The sequence below is a fragment of the Anser cygnoides genome, chromosome 15, assembly GCF_040182565.1.
Source record: "Anser cygnoides isolate HZ-2024a breed goose chromosome 15, Taihu_goose_T2T_genome, whole genome shotgun sequence".
NCBI classification, from domain to species: Eukaryota; Metazoa; Chordata; class Aves; order Anseriformes; family Anatidae; genus Anser; species Anser cygnoides.
Window position 1 is genome coordinate 5,959,211 of NC_089887.1, and position 9,356 is coordinate 5,968,566.

The window sequence follows — 9,356 nt, forward strand, 5'->3', positions numbered from 1 at the left end:
CGCAGCGCTCTTAATGCTGCAGGCGTTCCCCACTAAACGCGCAGCACGGGTGTGGGTGTCCTGCAGGGGAATCCTGCCCGCAAACTTTGGGGAACAAGGACACGAGCAGAAAGCCAGGCTGGAAGAAGCGTGCCCTCCAGGTTTACAAGGGTTTCCTGCTCATCCCACACCTCCGTGCCCTGTGTGATTCTGTACATTGACCAAAAACCCTACAAAGCCCCACTGTGACTGGCACAGCTCAGAGGGAAGTGCTGAGCCGAGCGTGTTTAAGGCAGGGATGCTCTCCACAGGCCATGCAGGGCCCAGCCTGGACTGGCTCGTTTGCGCTAATGAAGACGTGCGTCACCAGCTCCTCGTTCGAAACGAGGATTTTGATGCTCCTCTCTCATCGACTTCTCTCAAGCTCTTGACACCCCTCACTTTGCAGTGCTTCGGTCCCTATTTCCAGCCCAGGGACAAAGCAATGTGGCAGAGGAGATGCTGCCGATGCATGAGCTGCGACTACAGGGTTTACAACATTTACATAGGGATTTTGCCTGTCCCTTATGGATCACACCTGAAATTGGTTCAGTGAGAAAGGAAGACGGGCTTGTTGCAGTGGATTAGGAGCCAGGGCTCTGCTGCATGTGTCTCCCCCAGGTAATGCTGCATCCAGCAAGGGGATAAAGGTGTCTGGATGGGACGCTGCACGATCTCAGGCAACCAGCTGGACTAACTTTTTGTGCCTCAGATTCCCCGAAAAACAGGATGCTGGGCAGCGCAGGGGAAGCCGAGAGCAGTCGGAAGGACCAGCGGGAGGTTTTGGGGTGCAGAAAGGCTTCGTGCCACATCTCCTCCCCGCACGCTTCAGAAACATCGCGGGCTGCTGGTTGTTTTCCAGCCCAAGCAGCTGTAAAGCTGCTTGCACCTCTGGCCCTGACTGTGCGGTTGCGACAGATTTCCCGGTTACGGTAATTTCTAAGTTTTTTTTGGAAGGAGGACCCACGGCGATAACTGCACAACCAGCTCCTGGGTGAGGGCAAGAGAATAACGGCACCCCGGGAGGAGCTGAGGCTCCTGAAAACATCCGCGGCGCACGGATTTGCCCCACATACTGCTTTCCTATTAATAACGCATCAGGCGCTCCTGCTCCACCAGCAGCCTGCCCTGCACACGCCGGAGCTGCTCCGTGCTGGGGAGTGGGGCTCTGCTGTTGTGCGGCCACGAGAAATTCAGAGAAATCCTTCCCCAGGATGGAAACCCTCCAGATTTGCGCTCCGCGGATCCAGGAGCAGGATTCGGCCCCACGACTTCAGCTGGTGTCTCGTGAGCCGTGGGCTGGATGGGAACTGTAATTGGTGCAATTCTACATTTTCAAGGCTATTAGATCCTTGTAGCTCCCCATCATGCTGTGTTTGGAGTAAATAGAGAGTGTTTAGCCAAGCTGAGAGATCCTCTAATGGAACAGACAGTTCTTCCTCTCTTCATCCGCTTGTCCCCACAGCTTTGTTATTTAAAGTCAGGTTAAAAAAAAAAAAATCAAAATCAAAAAAAAAAAAATCAGCAGACAGGTTTGGTTTGGAAGCCGGAGGACAGGAAAAGTTAGAGATATTTATTTGACAGGGTCAAGGTTGCTGCTTTTCTTTTCTCTTTCCCCAGGTCCCATAGGTGTTAGACTGAGAGACATTTAATCGAGGGAGTAGCGGTTTCATATCTATAACAAAAATCAAATAATGCAAGATGATTTACTCCCCCTAGCAACCAGGGAGCTTACCCTTAGCAACCAGCCTAGCCTCAGGCAGCGGTGTAATCAGCTTGAAAATATTTCAATTATTGTGTTGATTTTAGTGGATTTGAGAAGCGCTGTGCGGAGAGACCAGGCACATTCTGCCCACGACCTGGAGAGGAAGATATTGATTTAAACAGGTGTCAGAAAGGAAAAGTGGAGTAAATTTAAATGCAATAGGAGAGCGGCGCATTGAGTGTGGTTCAGTGTGGGGGTGACATTTTGCTCATCGCCTTGAATGAAAGTGACTCAACTGAACTAGAAATTTCACCTTGAAAATCATCTCCCATCGACACAATCAAGAGAAAGCCGTTCGCCATCTCTGTTCCGTGGGCCGGGGAGGGAGGGGGGGGCCAGCACCTGGGTTTCCGAGGCTGCTTCGGGGAAAGGAACTATCAGAGGGAGAGAGGATTAGTGTACGCCGTGAGAGAAATGAGCCGAGTGGCGCTGGGGGCAGTGGGGACCCAGGAAGGGAAAGGTCCGTGGAGGGTGGGTGGCGGGAATCAGGCAGAGCTCGGTCCACAGAGTGATGCTGTGCCTGCTCTCGGAGTGAGGATTTGGGTATCAGCACTGGACCAAGCAGCAGGTACTGGACCCCAGACCATGAGCTCTGCATGACACAGGCCAAATCCTATATGCAGGAGCAACAGCACAACCCCATTGAGCAGCGTATCGCCCATAGGTGCTTGGCATGTCCCTGGCCTCCTTCAGCCTCCACCAAGCAGCTTGTCTTGGCTTGGCACCCTCCAATCTGGCACAAGAGAATCAAACCAGACCCTGGTCTTGGGGTGACCCCTCCATCCCTGCCTGCCCCCTTATATGTAGGATGCCCCCAGCAAAGCCCCAAGCTGCTCCCTCACCCTCTGCTCCTACGTGCCATGCTAATCCCACAGCGCCCACCACTCGCGTGCCGCTCAACAGAAACGGGTGACACCTTTGTACACACTGCACTGACGAGCTGCTTTCTGATGCAGCGGAAGCCTGTAGACGGTGTACTGATAATAGGGTTTCATCTGCTCCCCGTGACGTGACAAGTGACATGCCGTGTTCTGACGAGCCTCCTTCCAGTAGGGTGACACCGTGCGTGGAGTGTATTAAAGCCCCGCTTCTCAGGGCTGTGACAGTCCGCACACAATGCCAGCGACAGACGGAGTCGTATCAGAGCTGAAATTCCCGTCCAGTTCAGGAGGATGTTGCTTCTGACAGTTTGTATGGGGCCACTTCTCAACCACAAGCAAGCAGCACGATGATGCTCAGTGCAGGGACCAGCACCAGGCTGAGCTATCCACAGCTGCAGCACCCCGTGCCTTGTCATGGATGCTTCTGATGCACCCCGAGCTCTGCCACCTGCTCAGAGCCACCCTTCCCATCAGAAAGGGAGATGTGCCACTGGCCAAGGCAGCAGCAGAGGCTCTGCAGGGAGCAGAAGGGCTCCTTCCCCACCGGAGCTTCATGGTGGGCCAGGTCACCTTGGTTTTCTTCCTGTTGTTGGAAATTCCTCCTTCCCTATCGAGTGACCAAGGTGAAATACTTTTGGCTGAGGCAGTTCACACTTCTCTGGGTTTGATTTCAAAGTGGCATTTCTAGAGCTTATCACACGCTCTTTACAAATGTATCAGTGCCTGCTCAAAGGCTTGGCAGAGAGGGAGGGATGCCACATCCCTCCTCTGCTTCAGGAGGGCACGAGCCCCACACAGACCTCTGGCAGCAAAGGGCACTGCCTTACCTCTGGTTGCAAAGGGTGTATCTTCACATTGCCAAGCTCACTTGCATGATGTAAGAACAACAACAAAAAATTAGCCTTATTCCTGGATTTTGACCCATTTGGAGACTTCACCGTGCCATAAACCAAATCAATTCCTAGATTGCAGTTGCTGGGACAGGGACCTCCAGCTACGTGGGATTTGGACTGAAGTCATGGTGATCCTACCCCAAACCAACCCAGCTTTGCCTTGCTATAGATGTGCGGTGGCTCACCCAGCGGCCTCAGGGGAAACTGCCACACATTCACCCCAGGGAAAGAGCTGCCCTGGGCACTCATAATGCCCAGATGCACATTACAAGTCCCTGCATTAGCTTTATCCCCCAGTAAATTTCTGCTGCCCACGCTCTGTCTGTGTTGGACTGGGAGGGGGCAGGGGTAAAATTCAGATTATTTCTAAGCCCATTTGCTGCCTTGCTCTGAAATATGCAGTCCCTTCCCTGGAACGTACCTTCGGTGTAATCCGCTCTTTACCAGAGTCTGCAGGCGCTCATTCACGCATCCCTCTGCCTTCCCTCGTTATAACCTGTTGCTCGTCAGAAACCTTAGCAGCTTAAACTGGACTGCTTCTTCGCTTGATAACCGTAATCAGGGCTTTAGCAGGCAGCTTTGCAGAATCAGCCTGCCTGTACACCTCCCACTCCCAATTTCCTGATGGATTGCCGATCGCCCAGAGAAAAACACGTGTACCTGCTCACCTGGAGAGCCACAGTCTGCACATTTTGGGGTATCACTGCAAAAAAAGAGGTATTTTGCCAGTGCCATGCAAGCTTTCCCAGGGAATTCCTGGCTTAAATTCACAGAACCTCTGTCCTGGCTTTTTGCCTTGTTAGTATCTGTGAAGTTATTAATAATCAATTGCCAAATCAGAGTAGGTAAACACACAGGGGCATCTCCTGCCATTGATTTTCAGGTAGGACACCCCTCTGAAATCAATGGAGAGCTTTGCTTAAAAACCAATGGCACGATAAGGGCTACATTTCTTAAACAGAAGGAAGCCACAAATCCAATATGAGTTTATCTACCAGCTCAGTCTCCCGAACTTTATGTTTCTATCTTCTCAATCCCCTTCTCCTGTAGTACAATCCAAGCAGCTCCTGTTGACTTCTCATCAAAAATAAAGCCCGATTTTCTATTGCTGCTCTTTAAAGGGAATTAGGCAGTTGTTGTTATCTTCCACTTTGAGACACAGACCTGGAGGTGCAGGTTATTCTCTGCCTTTTGGCTTAGGACTGATATGTTGGGCAGTCAGTCGGTATGAGTTACAGATCAATTCACACAATTTTGGAAACTTTTTCCTCTTGAATTTTAAAGGCTTCTGTTTGGTAATGGTTGTATTAAGCCAGTATTTGTAATTGAAATAAGAAACTGAAATAGGAAATGCATCATCCGGCTAAACTACATTTACCGCTCAATGCCAACACTTTAAACTGCAAAAGCTGTCCCAAATCGTAAAGCCCCCCTCAGCTATCCAGCAGCTTAGGGATCAGGCACTGATTTCACTCTGGACCCCATCCAAAGCCTCTGGAAGTCAGTGGGTAGCTTTTCTTGACCTAGCAGATGCCAGAGAGCCGCTCCAAGGCTCTTTCCTGGGTTACCTTCAGCACACAGCACTGCCTTTTGCTGGCCGCTTTCCTTACGCTGCCGTGTGTGATGACAGCTTTCTTCGTGTCTGAATTATCGTTCACATTTTTGGCTTGATGCACAGTATCATAATCCCTTCTTTTTCTTTTTTTTTTTTTCAAACTTCCCAATCAGCCATAAAGTTGGAGACCCATTCCTCAACGCAGCAGCATCTCTGCTCCAGAGGCTGCCAGCTCCTGCAACCCATTGCAAACACTGCACTTAAAATCAGCTGTGCAACAGAAGCTTGGACAGTGGGAGCAGACCTCTGAGTACAACACCAAGAATTTCACTTACAGAATTCAGGAGAGGTGACATCAGTCCTTCCCGCGGATGCTTGCCTCTGCTGCTGTGCTGTGCAGGGAAGAGCCAAGCAAGTCAGCGTAGGCATCTGCACCAAGCTCCGCCACCAGCCACAAACATCTTTTGGCACATGGAAAAAACAAAAACAAAAAACACCACCAACAACAACTTTATCTCCTTAGCTGAGTTGCAGCGTTTTCAGACTGGAAGCTGAGCCCCAGGTGAGTTTATTCTCCACCTGAACTCCTAGTTGTGTTCACGGGCTGCACCTGGAGGGGAAAACAGGCTGGGAGCTGATACCGACCTGCTGCCTTCATCCTGCTGCCTTCATCCTGCTGCCTTCATCCTGCTGCCTTCATCCTGCCCTTCCACCACGTCTTCGCAGCCAGTGTCTCCATGCCAGCTAGGTTCAGCCAGCTCAGGTGTGCTCACGTGCATTAGACCCACATTTCCTTTCCTGGGAATAAATTTTGTGGCAGCAGTGTTGCAGGATCCACTCAAGCTGGGTGCTAAAGGTGATCTGCCCCATCTCTTCCTCTCCGGGAGAAGGTCTGCACGCAGAGCAGCGGGATCTTTCATCTCTAACGTGGAGATAGCACAGGAGCAGCTTCTTCCCCTGCGCTCCCTCCCTTCCCCAAGTGGAGAGGTAGCCTTAAGGGAAAGAAAAACAAGGAAACCACAAGCTGGAGTCCTGGGCGCGGCCAAAGGAAGCCGGTGGAAATGTTCCAGCCAGAAAATAAATCCAGCCAAGCCATAAAAAGCTTCACTCAGACACCTTCCCCGACACCACCGTGGGCTCCCGCAATACATCCCACGCTGCCAGGCTCGCCACATATAAAACCAAGGCAAGTGACCACAAGCATAAAAAAGAGTTATGCTTTGCTGTGGTGCGACTTGGATTTCAGGCACTCCAGCACCGCCAGGAGGAACAGGGTTTGTCCATGGTTCTGTAGGAAGAGGTTTTGACCAGCAAAATGCCAGTGTTACACCCATGGGGAAGTGGTCGCTATGTAGTGAAAGGAGCCCAGGGGACCTTTTGCAGAGGTGGACCTGGAGAGCTGGTCCTTCACCAGGTACAGACCCATTCCTCGCCCATGACCTTGCTCTCGAGTCATGGGTACACCGTGTCTCACATGTCTGGAGGTTTGGCTGTTGGGTAACCCCAGCCACACTCTCCCTGGACTTTCTAGTTGCTCTCTTCTTTATTGCTTAGCCCAGGTTTTCTCCCTGACTTCCCACCGAGTCTAGGTGTGTTTCCTACGATGCACAAGGAAGCTTGGCCAAATCTACCTTGACCTCTGTGGTTTACAGATGGCAAAGGGGTCTTCTCATCATTTCCCACTGCCCTAATCCACCCAAGGGAACCTTCCCTGGCAGTACCTGTGAGCCTCCGGAAAGCCAGAAGTGTTCTGTGTAAACTCCAAGTCACTTTCTAAATAAATAAAAATTAAAAAATATATATTAAAAAAATTAACCCCCTCTCCAGGGTTCAAATGATAAATGCACCCATAAAGGACCTCTCTCCAGATCTGTGCACACAATATATCTCCCCTCTTCGCTCAGTAGCTGCAGCAAGAGATGAAAGCTGAGCTTGAGCAGAGTGATGACCTTACAAAATCCAAAACAAGAGCAGTTTCTCAGTTATGTTTCACCAGCAGACCTTTCCAAATAACTGATACATCTTAGACCACTCTCGTACACACCCAAAGCTGCTCAGAAATAAGCTCTCGCTGCCTTTTTGCTACAGACACATCGCCACTTCAGAACACAAAAATAAAACACCCAAAGCTTCAGAAACGCTTATTGCAAATAATCTCAGGCAGCTCCCCAGCCAGAAGAAAGGCAGCGCGATGTTTATCAGAAAACTGGGTTGATATCTAGGACCTTTAGCACCTCCAGATGAAAGCAATCGCTCCACAAAGACCAGCGAGCCTTCGGTAGGAAGGTATTTGCCTTCACCACAGCACAGCCCCGGCTCGGTTTGCCTCAGCAGGCTGCCCAGTGATGCAAAACTGGAAAAAGTCTATTCACCGAGTCCACAACGGGTTCTTGTTCTGCCGAGGTTTTCCATTCTTGCCTCATTGCAGGAAGGAATTTGGGATCGTTCAATGAAAGAAAAAAAACATGCCTGCTCCATCAGGTCCTGCAGCAACTTAGCAAGGAAGAGAGAAACTTTGTGTAACCTGAAGAATTTAGGATATTAAGGCCAGTTTTGGCAATGCTCAGGCCGCAGCTATGCCATGGGATCCAGGAAGCATCACATCCAATGTGTTGGTATGAAGCTTCAAAAATAAGCAGCCCTCACAGGTGGATTAAACCCAGACTTTCTCCTGTGGCCATCAGAAAAATAACTGCGTTTTCTTAGGAACCAGATGTTCCCCGTGCAGAAAATCATCAAAATTTGTAACAGTTTTGTCAGGCTCTACAGACCTGTAATTGTCTTTGGTCAGAGGAAAAATAGAGCAAATAGAAAACACATGCAAGGAAACAGAAAAAAAGCTTCATTCCACGTTCCTCAGTTGTAGAAATGCATTTGGAGTAAGTGGTGAAGGCTGCAACTCCTGGAGGAGACTGCACCACCTCTTGTTGAAAACAGGACTGGTATCAGTGAAATTATGTTCCACATCAGCTGTCAAGTAATGGTTTTGAAACCTTAAACAGAGAATAAATACATTTACAGCTATTAGCACAATGTGGTCATGGTTTGCATTTGAAGGTGAAACCAGCTTGTAAGGAAGAAAAAAAAAAAAAAAAACATTAATTCTATTCATCTTGAAAGTTACTCTAACTTTTCAAAATGCTATGGTAAATTTTGAAACTTTAAAATTAGTTTCAAGATGAATAGAATTAATGAGTGAATTAGAGCTGGTACAGAATTGCAATAAATAATATTTGAAACCTTTTAATAAGCTTTGAAATGATGAAAATGAATGGATTTTTTTCCTTTTGCTATAAAACTGGAGCTCTTTTAAGTATAAATTGCGATAACGACTCAAGAATTTCCAGCACCAGGTTTTTCCATTACATCTCAGCTCCCACAGTTGATCTAAGGCTTAAAGAATAACATTCAAGCTTCACTTTCTAATGATGAGGTGTTTGACACAGAAAGCAATCCTAACAGAGAAGGCTGCCTGCCCGGTGACTGCTGGCACGTAGAGCCGACGAAGACAAAGGAACACTTTTCTACTGAGCCCCCTCGTACCGAAACCTCCTCCTCAGACCTGTGGCTGCGAGCTATGAATGGGCGTCCTGCAGTCAGAAGCACTCACCAGACCAGCCCCGTGTCTGTAACACTGCCTGCATTTGTTATAAAACGTACTTTCCACGATGAAAAAAGCACAAGATTTTTGTTAATGCTGATGGATGGAGCGCTAATACAATTAACGCAGCTATGCTGGTTTGTGGTACTGGGAATCGTGCTGGTTCAATACAGGAAAACCCTCCTTTGAGTCCAGGTTTGGAAATTTTTAAACTTCCTTGCCCACAGCTCTTGCCAAACCTTTCAAGCTTGCCTCCTTTCTGAGTTTTTCCAGGATGGATTTCCATCACTGCTGAGATGTCTGCATCTGGCCAGTGAGCAGTTCTCCAAAAGCCTTGCACCACGTTCTGCCCGGACAATTTCCTGAAAATTCATTTCTCCTGATGCTGGGGGAAAATTCATCTTGACACCAAAAAGCACAGTAGCAAAAATGTCTTGTTTGTTCAGCCTTTCTCTGTGTGCCTTGGGGAGAGGTTTTGCTCATAGATGTGCCCACTCTTCGTCATCTGCAAACACAGCCCATGCCATGGCTGGCTTGAGGACACCCTCAGAGACTGTTTCTCCTCCCGTCCCTCTCAATACCCTTCATTCCTGCTACTCGAAGTAGCTCTGTACCCCCATCACATCAGTATTTCAATACTGCA

At 49.0% G+C, this 9,356-nt stretch overlaps 1 long non-coding RNA gene across 4 annotated transcripts; it reads right to left on the reverse strand.

The window, feature by feature from the left end:
• Nucleotides 1–268: 268 nt before the first annotated feature.
• Nucleotides 269–6,245, reverse strand: LOC106033325 (uncharacterized). Of its 4 annotated transcripts, none has more exons than XR_010825150.1 (4): nucleotides 5,448–6,245; nucleotides 3,979–5,366; nucleotides 1,754–1,877; nucleotides 269–1,483 (listed from the first exon to the last, which is right to left on the reverse strand). It is a non-coding gene; the product is annotated as an uncharacterized lncRNA (long non-coding RNA). The 4 variants fall into 4 exon arrangements; XR_010825151.1 differs by having other exon boundaries at nucleotides 4,226–4,260; nucleotides 5,448–6,244; XR_010825149.1 differs by having other exon boundaries at nucleotides 3,979–5,347; nucleotides 5,448–6,244.
• Nucleotides 6,246–9,356: the final 3,111 nt, after the last annotated feature.